Below are 9,720 nucleotides of genomic sequence, written 5' to 3'. Positions count from 1 at the left end.
GCAGTTATAAAATCAATTAAAGACTTTGTGGGGAAACACTTCAAAAGGGATAAAGCAATAGAGGAACTGCAGCTTGACATTGAACAACAAACATCATTAGTCAATTTGGTATCCCTGGGGTTAGATTCACCGAATCAAACCAATCTTAATATTTCAGCACTATTCCTGGACCCAAGACTGTCCTCATCTCCTACACTATAACCCCCTACTCATGATAAAGAATCCGAGGGAGAGGGTGAAGGGTCAGACATAGAAGGTGACTTGAATAGTAATGGCCATAATTACCAGATAAAGGAACAGCTGGAAGGGAAAGAAGGAATGGATATATTGCAGGACAGAGTAAATGACACTTCGGGCCATCAGTGGTGAACATCGAGGTCACAGGAACTTCCAGTGCCTCAATGCTGGACGCAATGTTAGTGCTGCTAAAATCATTGCAAGGCCTGCTAGAGGTTGCGGTACTGAATAATGACATTTAAAATCCCAGAGAGAACAGTTTAAAGCTATGGTGGGGGAACTGAAACAAACCATGGATCTTATGCCCTCCATAGTTAGGCCAGGTGGTGAGGACCAACCATGGGGGATAGAGACCCGACAGGGAGGTCCACGGAGGGGTACTCCAACACAGAAGGAGGAGCGCAGCATATTTATCTCACGAGACCCAATAATTATAAAGAAACAGGGGGAGAGGAGGAGCTATAAGTAGCATATACCACGACTGAGGAGATGGAGGAAAACTTCAAGAAAGGGTCAACCAATAATCCAGCAAGGGAAAAAGGACCTAGTAACACAAAAAGGGTGTATTTGTTTAGTAAGGAATGTAATGGTAGATCCGGGAAATATCCCTGAATAAGGAACAGCTATAAACAACTTAAGAGAAGAGGAGAGGAGGCAAAAAGGTGGAGGAAAACCTAGATCTAGAGAAAGAAGGGCGAGAAAAAATTCTGCGAAAAAAGAAGAGTGTGGCAAGAAAACAAGGATAGAGAAGAATGTGCAAGGAGCAACAAAAAGGTATATAGGTCATATGGAGAAAGGGAAGGAAACAAAACATCTAGGACGAAGTGATGATAACCCAAAGGGGGGACCACAACATTTAGAAAATAAAGCTATACTTTGAACCTGCTGGACAAGGTTTAGGAGGAAAAAAGGTAAGCATATTAAACCCACTAAAACCATCACAAGTGTTATTCTCCTTATCTGAATGTATAAGTCTACAAAATATTGGCACAGAGGACCTCAGAGAAGTAGGATTTACTGTAAATATTAGAGGGATTGAAGTAACCAAGGTTCTCCTATACACTTGGTTAGTAAAGTCAGCATTAGTAAAGGCAGAGCAGGAGTTACATAAGGGAGGTATAAGGTTAGTATAGCGGACAGAAATGCCAGAGTACAACAAGCACGAGAGGCTATTCCTGATGAATCATGCAGGGTTGGGTCTAAGACAGGTTAGGCTGAGTGACCCAGGCTGGGGTATAAGGAAGAACTTAAAATCACGATAAGATGTAAGGAAACAGAGAGAGCTAAGGAGGATATAATTGTGGGACATAGGAATAAGACTCTCACATCCCCGACATATAAGGAAGATGGAGGGTTAAGTGTAATCGAATAGGAGTTAGGGACATCGCACAGCCTGGCTATATTATCCTGGAATATAATTGGGTATAATTGAATATCGAACTTGGCAAGTTTTAAAGAAGTCATCAACAGTAATGAGATTGGGTGTTTGCAGGAGACCTGGCTGTGCAACGAACCCCCATTAATTTAAATGTTTGTCCAACAGACTAAAGTAGCAAGGAAGAAAGAATAGGGACGGCCCTAGGATGGGAAAATTACGTTTGTTTCTACAAAAATTGGCAGGTAGGTAATCCCCTTGGAAATAAAATGTAATGGGTAATGGGTTGTAGAGTGTTGTTGATGAACCCAGACCCACGATACGAAGGCATTGTCATAATAAATGTGTATATACAGAAGGGTAAAGAGAATCACTACAAGTCAGAACTGGAAACATTTAAAGAAGATGTGCTGTCCTTAACTGCCAATTACTATAAGGATGTATTTATTGTGTTGGATGATTACAGTCATAAATTAGATCCTCGGAGGATCGACCCATGGTGTACGAAGCTGTTGACTGTATACAAAATACATGATGCCATCTTCCCGATGGTGAATATGTCAGCACAAGATATGGTCCTAGGGCAAATTATGGGCTCAATGGGTTTAGTCTGTATAAATGGCTTAGTGGAGTCAGATCTACCAGCAAATCGTACATTTAAGATAGGTCAGTAACCCTGTCCAATTGACTATGTCTTTCTACATGGTTGGTATTTCCAATTAATTAGAAACTTTGAAGTGGCAAGAGTGGAATGAAGCGATCATTATCCACTAAAGCTCGAAATATACGGAGCAAGGAAAAAAAAAGAGATAAAGTTCTCCAGGTCAATATTGACGACCCAAGGCACCTAACAACATGTATATCTGAGGAGCATATTGTAAAATTAGCGGCAGTACAGCAGAATCAAAAATTAGGAAACACTCAGAATAATGAGGATAATAACTGGTATGAAAATATAATTAGCCAAGTAGTTGAATGCCTGAGGGTTAAAATAAAATCAAGAAGATCTGGTGAATGAATGAAAAATAGAACCAAATTCAAAGAAAAGACCTGGTTCAATTAAGAATGTCGTAAATTCAAAGCAAACATCAGACAAAGAGAAAGAAGACTCAGGGAAAGGTATAATGTAGAATCACTCCACAACATCCAGATATTAAGGATAAAATATAAAATGATGATCAGAAATAAAAAAAAGAATATTTAAAAAGAGCTGCTGTGTAAAACTACTGCCTGCAATAGAATCCAAAGACATAAAAGGATTTTGGAAGCTGGTCCAAGAGAGTTCAGGCAAAACATTAGGGTCCTTGAACTGTGTAGTCCCAGAAGATGATTGGGTAAGGTATTTGGGGGAAATGTATGGGAAATGCCCAGCAAAAGAGAGACTGAGAACTATATTGTGGCCTGTGTGAGAGAGGAGATCAAGGAATACTTCACACCGAGAAATATTTAAAAATATAATATCTCACCTTACCTTGACTAGAGCTGCAGGACCAGACAACCTCCCCGCAGTGATCATAAAAAATAGGCCATAGTGGGGGGCAGAATATTTCTCAAAAAAGTTCCTTTGGATCTTTAATACTGGTCTTATACCAGAAAATTGGAAAGGAGCAATTATAAGGCCCATCCATAAACGAGGTGACGTCAAAGCCCCAAATAACTATAGATTAATCAACCTACTGGATGAAGGAGAAAAAGTATTTGCAAAAATAATCCTGGAAAGACTCAAGGACTGGGCTGAAGTAAACCAAGTGGTGACCCCAGAACAGGGAGGGTTTAAGGAGGGGCAGTCTACAGTCGACCACTGTTTTGCGCTATGGTCTATTGTGAGGAAGTATATTGAGCAGAGGGGCAATTTGTTCTGCTGCTTGGTAGACGTCTGCACAGCGTTTGACCTGGTACACCGTGAAACACTGTGGGAGACGTTGCTGGGATATAACATCCCAATGGATCTGCTTAGGGTAATACAAGCGCTACATACTTATAATTGGGCGCAGATCATTTTGGATATAGAGGGGAGCCTATCGCAGAAAATGCCAATTGGAAGTTGGTTAAGGCAGGGGTGTATATTGCCCACCCTGCTTTTTTCCCTCATAGCAGACTCACCTTCAGTCTAAGGCACTGCAAGAGGGGCTAGCCCAAAGCTAAACGGAAAACACATTGCTTGTCTTTTATATGCAGACAATCTCGTAAAAATAGATCAAACAGAGATTGGTCTACAAAGAAAGATGAATAGGTTCAATGAATATTGCAATAAAATAAAACTAGTAGTAAATATGGACAAAACAAAGGTATTAAGCTACGGAAGAGGGAACATAAAGTTTAACTGGTATTTGGGCTCCACATAGCTGGAAAATGTAAATGAATATAGGCACCTAGGGATGTGGTTTGAGAAAAATTTGAATTGGCTTACGCATTTGGATGCATTAAAACTGAGGGCATCAGCCTCAGTCAGTGGTCTAAAAAAAATGTAATAGAGTATACAGTGAAAAGTCTGACAGACCGGTTTTTAAAGCTTATGCAGCCATGTCAACACCACAATTCCTATATGGAGTAGAATTGTTATATTTGAGTAGCAAAAACAATTGCTATGTCGAAGAGAGGAAATGTTTGAAAAACTTATTATCGCTGCCCATGTCCTCAATGATCCAAGCAATAAGATTAGAAACAGGAATGACGTCTTGGGATACCTTGACATGTTTAGCGCTATTAAGATTTTGGCAGCGCCTGGACGATGGAAAAGAACTCAAAAACTTGCAGTGGTGTAGAAAGGAGATATTGAAAAGCGAGTTAAGATGGGCAAAAGTGATAAGAGAAACTTTAACTAAAGCTTGTACATTCATGAAGATTAAGCTGTGCCCTCAGACCTTACAAATCGAGGCTGATAAGAGGGAACTTAAGGCCTGGGGGAAAGAAATCTCTCGAGTTCATGATCAAGATTTTCTTAAGGGGAAAAAATCAGTATGCTTTATGGCCAACTCGTGGCAAAATGAGCAATATTTCCCATATATTGATAGACTACAGTGTCAGCAGATAAGAAGAGAATTGCTAAGACTAAGAATTGGTGTTAACCCTTGCTATGCAAACAAAGGGGTAAAGAAAGCTATGATTGACAGTAAAGGGAAATGTGTTTGCATGCTGGGTACCACTTGCGATATGTTACATATTTTATTGGACGATCAGAAAATGTTGGATATCCGGAAAGTATTTTATGTCCAATTTTTAAAAAGTATGGTATTAAAAATAGGGTACAAGCAGTACATCTTTTAACTGAAATGAGTAACTTAGATATAGCTTGCGCAATGGAGAAGTTCATTCAAAAAGTTAAAAAAATCTTTATATGTGAATAGTACTGAAATACTTGTTTTTAAATATTAACAGATGTACAGTATTTTATACGGATCACCGAAAAGTTTAATGAATTTTAAATGTGTGCATTTTTTATGATAGTATTTATTTAAGGTTTTAGATTATAAGAGTCTGTATGTATGGAGATTTTAAATGTTTAAGGACTAAGTAGTCCAAATAAACTTTTGTTTGACTGACTGAATGAAATAGAAATGAACAAACACTGCATTTTAAAGGGCTGTTCAGCAAAAAAATCTCCTTCTTTCATGGAACATGGCTGGTTTGAAAATGAAAAAACAAAGTGTCTGAGGTCTCAAAAGTCAGCAATCATTTGTCTTCAGGAAATGTGAATTGAGGATGATTTTTTTAGTAGATTCTTATTATGTCTTTAACAGCCCTGCCATTCACTCAGTAAAAGAGCATGCTAAAGGAGGTAACAAAAAAGTATGATCAGGTCATGACTTGGCCACCACAAGATATTGATTGGGTTAAGATTGACATGACAACCCAAGAACCTAAAGAGACGATTCTTGCATTCTGTGAGAGATTGTTCCAGGCTTTTAAGCAGTACAGCAGAATGGAGACATTGGAGCCTAAAGGTATTGGTCAGTTTGTGTCCAGATTTGTGAGAGGACTGATATGTGAAATTATGATGATTCAAAGCATTTGATATGTTGGCAGAATAAGTCCATTGATGATATTTTGGCCTTATGCCAAGTACTGCAGTGACAAGATTGAGATGAAGCAGAAGAGGTTAAAGGAGAATCTAGGGATGAGTTCCCTCAGCAATAATTTAGCTACAGTGAGTTTATCCTTTCTCCTAGTTGAGTGGGCTTCACCTACCGTGAAAAAATGCACACTACTACCAGGACGTATCTTAGACCATGGCACACAAGCATCTCAATAAAGTCAAGTTGCATCCTGTTAAAGGGACCTCCTGACCTTCCTATGTGACTCAATGTAACTGCAGTCCTTTTTCCTACATTCATCTGTTGACAAACAACACACCTGTGACAGGAAGCTTCTTCCATTATTCTGAATTTGGGATTAAACCACGTCTGTTGAATCAACTGAACCATGGCATATCTGCCTACAGATGGCAACAAGCTATTAGGCTTCCATCTTCTGAAACCCAAATGTCATCATCCCTCTTTACACAACCTGCTTTTACCCAAATCTGTTGTTCTGTCTCTGTGACTTCTTGCCACCTCCTAACTTCCTCCCATGTGTCGGCAATTGTTAGCAAAAGGTTGTAATTGGTTTCATCTATTCCCTCATTAACATACTCTCCATTAAAATTACAAGTGTTATGAGCGTCTGTTTTCAGACACACTACAGCAATGCGCCAATTTTGCACCCACAGATGCATCAGCAATCCTTGCGAGATGGAGCACAGTACAGTAAATACGGCACATCTAGGTGTCGCAAGGATGGCGCACTGAAAAGTGTTGCATCGTTGTTTTCCCGCAACGATGCAACACTTTTCATAAATGAAGCCCTTTTTCTTTAGCTTGGCAGCATACATGAACATTATGTATACAAAACGAGAAATACGAGTTAGATACTTTGTTGGAAGGAGTGAATGTGATTGGGTCAATCCTGTGATTCTTGGAGTTCAGTTTATTTGTGGGAAAAATGTGTATTTCGATTGCCCAAGAAATGGTATGGCCCACGTTACCTAGGTGTAGATTTTCTCATGATGTATCATGTAGAGAATTTTGATCATCCTGTGTGGGAACAAGAGAATAGACCCAAAAGCTAGTACTGGAGGGAATGTGATATTTTTTGTGCAATTATCTCAATTGTAGCAGTAATATTGAATGACGTTAAGATTAGAAAATTATCCACTGTAGTTGATAGGTTGTCTACTATTACAGAAGGAGCTTTGGTCCAGATGTACGACCCTACCAATTTGCAAGTCACAAATTGCATCGTTTTGCGACTTGCAATATGAAACTCGCAAATATGAATGTCCAAAAGTGTCTCAGATGCTGTTTGTGATTCCTAATGGGGTCGCAAATTGCCTGCCTCATTAATATTCATGATGGGTTGTGTATCAATGGGGATACCCAAAAGGCTAAAAGACCCGGGTCAGTAATACAGTACAAAAAAATGGCCAAGTAGCACAAAACAGTTATTTAAGAAAACACACAATAAGTCGCATACAGAGTACCAACTTTAAAATCAATTGTGCAAGGAGTGCAATTTATTTACAATGAGGTTATGACTTTTGGTTTTGGCAACCCAGGTGCTCAATTCTCTTATGGTAATGTGAGTATATACACTATTGGGTGCTCAGAGTTGGGAAGCCGGAAATGAGGAGTGATTGTGATCAAAGTGGAGATGTGAGGCTAGTGGACAAGGACAGGGTGGTGTGACATATATCCATCACATTCACATGGTGATACTGATCCGGCCTTGACAAAGGTCAGTAGTTCCAAAAATATCACAGCACAATACATGAACACTGTCAATAAATTACAGTTGTCCTGACTTGTGACTCACAATAAAGCCGTTTTTTTGTTTTTTTTAAATGCAGTCCGTTTTGGAAAACGGGATGCATTTAAAAAAAGAAAAATTAAGCTTTACTGTTTCATTTTCTAAAAGAAGACAGTGGCCCATGGCCTGCTCTTAAAAATATTTTGAATGCCTATCACAAAGGGAAGGGGTCCCCTGGGAACCCCTTCCCGTTTGTGAGTGGCTGACCACCAACGAAGTAGGTGGAAAATTGCAAGTGTTTTGCAAATGCAAATGCAGTTGCAAAACAAAAGTATATACAATTCGGACTCGCTATTAGGAAGGGATGCCCTTGGCACGCCCCTTCCTAATAGGGAGTCGCAAACCCTATTTTACGTGTCTGTAATAGGTTACCAACTCACAAGAATATTATTGACATACAGAGAGATTTGAGTGGTTTGACAATGACAGGTGCCTGGGAAGCAATTGTAAATTGACTTAGTGCAGTGGAAAATTTGTTTGGAAACATGGGAAGTGGAATAATGGGTTCTGTCTTGAGAATAATTTGTGTTCTTTGTGCAATAGTTGTAATGGTGTCTTTTAAGGTATACAGAAGTTAAGGGAAAGAAGAGGGCGAAATGTAAGAGAACGGATGTGGAATTAGAGGAGAAACAGGGCAATTATTATGATAAGATGAAATATATAGAAGAACTTAGATGAAAGGCAATGAAAATCACTAGGTTATAATCAGTTAACTGATGAAATCTAGGGATTAATTGTGATGGCTTGATTCGCAATCAGGGGGGGAATTGGAGGAGCATAATTTTGGCTTCACCTTTATACATTACATATATACGTTGGTTTGGGCATGATTGGTACTTCTTTTGTGTGGCCTAACAATATAATGAGTAATGGAGTTTCAATGTATTTCTGAAATGTTCCATATTAGAAGTATAGACTCATTTAATGTATGTATGTACTAATGTGAAGGATGTCTAGAGAAAATAAAGTTCTCGTTCTTAGTTAACCGAATGTATTGAGATATAACACTTATTCATATGTAACCATGGTTTGTTACCTATAATATTCATTCCTATATTTCAACTATAACTGTACATGCACATATATTTAAATTCTGAATGCACTTTATGTGCTGTACTAACTAACTGTAACTAAAGGCCTTAAGCCTCAGATTTTCAGAGTTTAACTTTCACATGAGAATTCTTTTGCTTGAATGTTTGTTCTCTTCTCTCCAGGTGCAGATTCAAGGCTTCATTAGTCAGTGAAAAGGAATTGCTTATTTGTAGCGATAGTAAGGTATGGGAGGATACTTCTGGCAAGAACAGGACACATTCACAAAGTTGGAGACGAGTTCTCATGGCAGAGAAAGGATGCTCAAGGTCAATCAAATGTGCCCAGTAGAAGGTGTGGAAGAAGAGTCAAAAGTTGCCAATCCCTACTAAGGGAGATGGGAATGTACTGGAGAGGATGACGCTGGTTACCTTGAATACTTGTGTGTTAACAGGTATTGTATTGTTAGCTAGAGAGCAGATACTCTTAGAATTTCACGAGATTCAGACCTCTTTGCTATTTTTCTCACTGTGCTGCTTTATTCTATACATTCTTTAGGTTTGGGGTACTTTTAAGAAAGACTCCTGATGCTGACACCTGTTCCTTGCTTGCCCTAGATTTAACAGAATGTCCACGATTTCAGTATAGAGCAGGATTAGGTAGATTTCCTTTAAACTCACTAATGATTAGACAGGATGATCAAATTCTATAGTATAATCTTCAGATCCTCTTCCTCACCTTTTGTGTAGCTGCCACTGAGTTTTTGGTGTGTTTCTTAATGTTTAGGCTGAATTTCATTAGGATTTATTCTTGTGATAGTATACTTTTATAACATGCTTCTGTGACTTATCTACATCAGTTAGTTTTCGAGTTTGTAATAAAATCCGTTAACTTCATTTCGTAATCTTGGCCTTATTGCATGACTACATTGCATTCATTTGTTATGGTGGTTAAAATGATGCTAACTCCCCTTTACCTGTCAGACAACTAAAAAAAGATTCACCGACCGAAGGAAAGAAGAATCAACAGGTCTCAAGTGCTAGCACCAACTCAGTAATAACAAGATAAAAATCATCACCATTGGCAAACCTCCTTTCACTAAAACATTGTGCACCCTAATGATAATAATAAAACAGAAAAAGGATTCTAATGACTAATCATATGTGCTGAAAATGCTTCATTTTAAATCTACACCAAAAAGATGTAATTTTACTTTGTAATATGGCATTAATGTT

This window comes from Lissotriton helveticus, chromosome 10 (assembly GCF_964261635.1).
Source record: "Lissotriton helveticus chromosome 10, aLisHel1.1, whole genome shotgun sequence".
Classification (NCBI taxonomy): domain Eukaryota; kingdom Metazoa; phylum Chordata; class Amphibia; order Caudata; family Salamandridae; genus Lissotriton; species Lissotriton helveticus.
The sequence above is the reverse complement of the archived record's forward strand: the minus strand, read 5'-3'. Positions refer to the sequence as shown.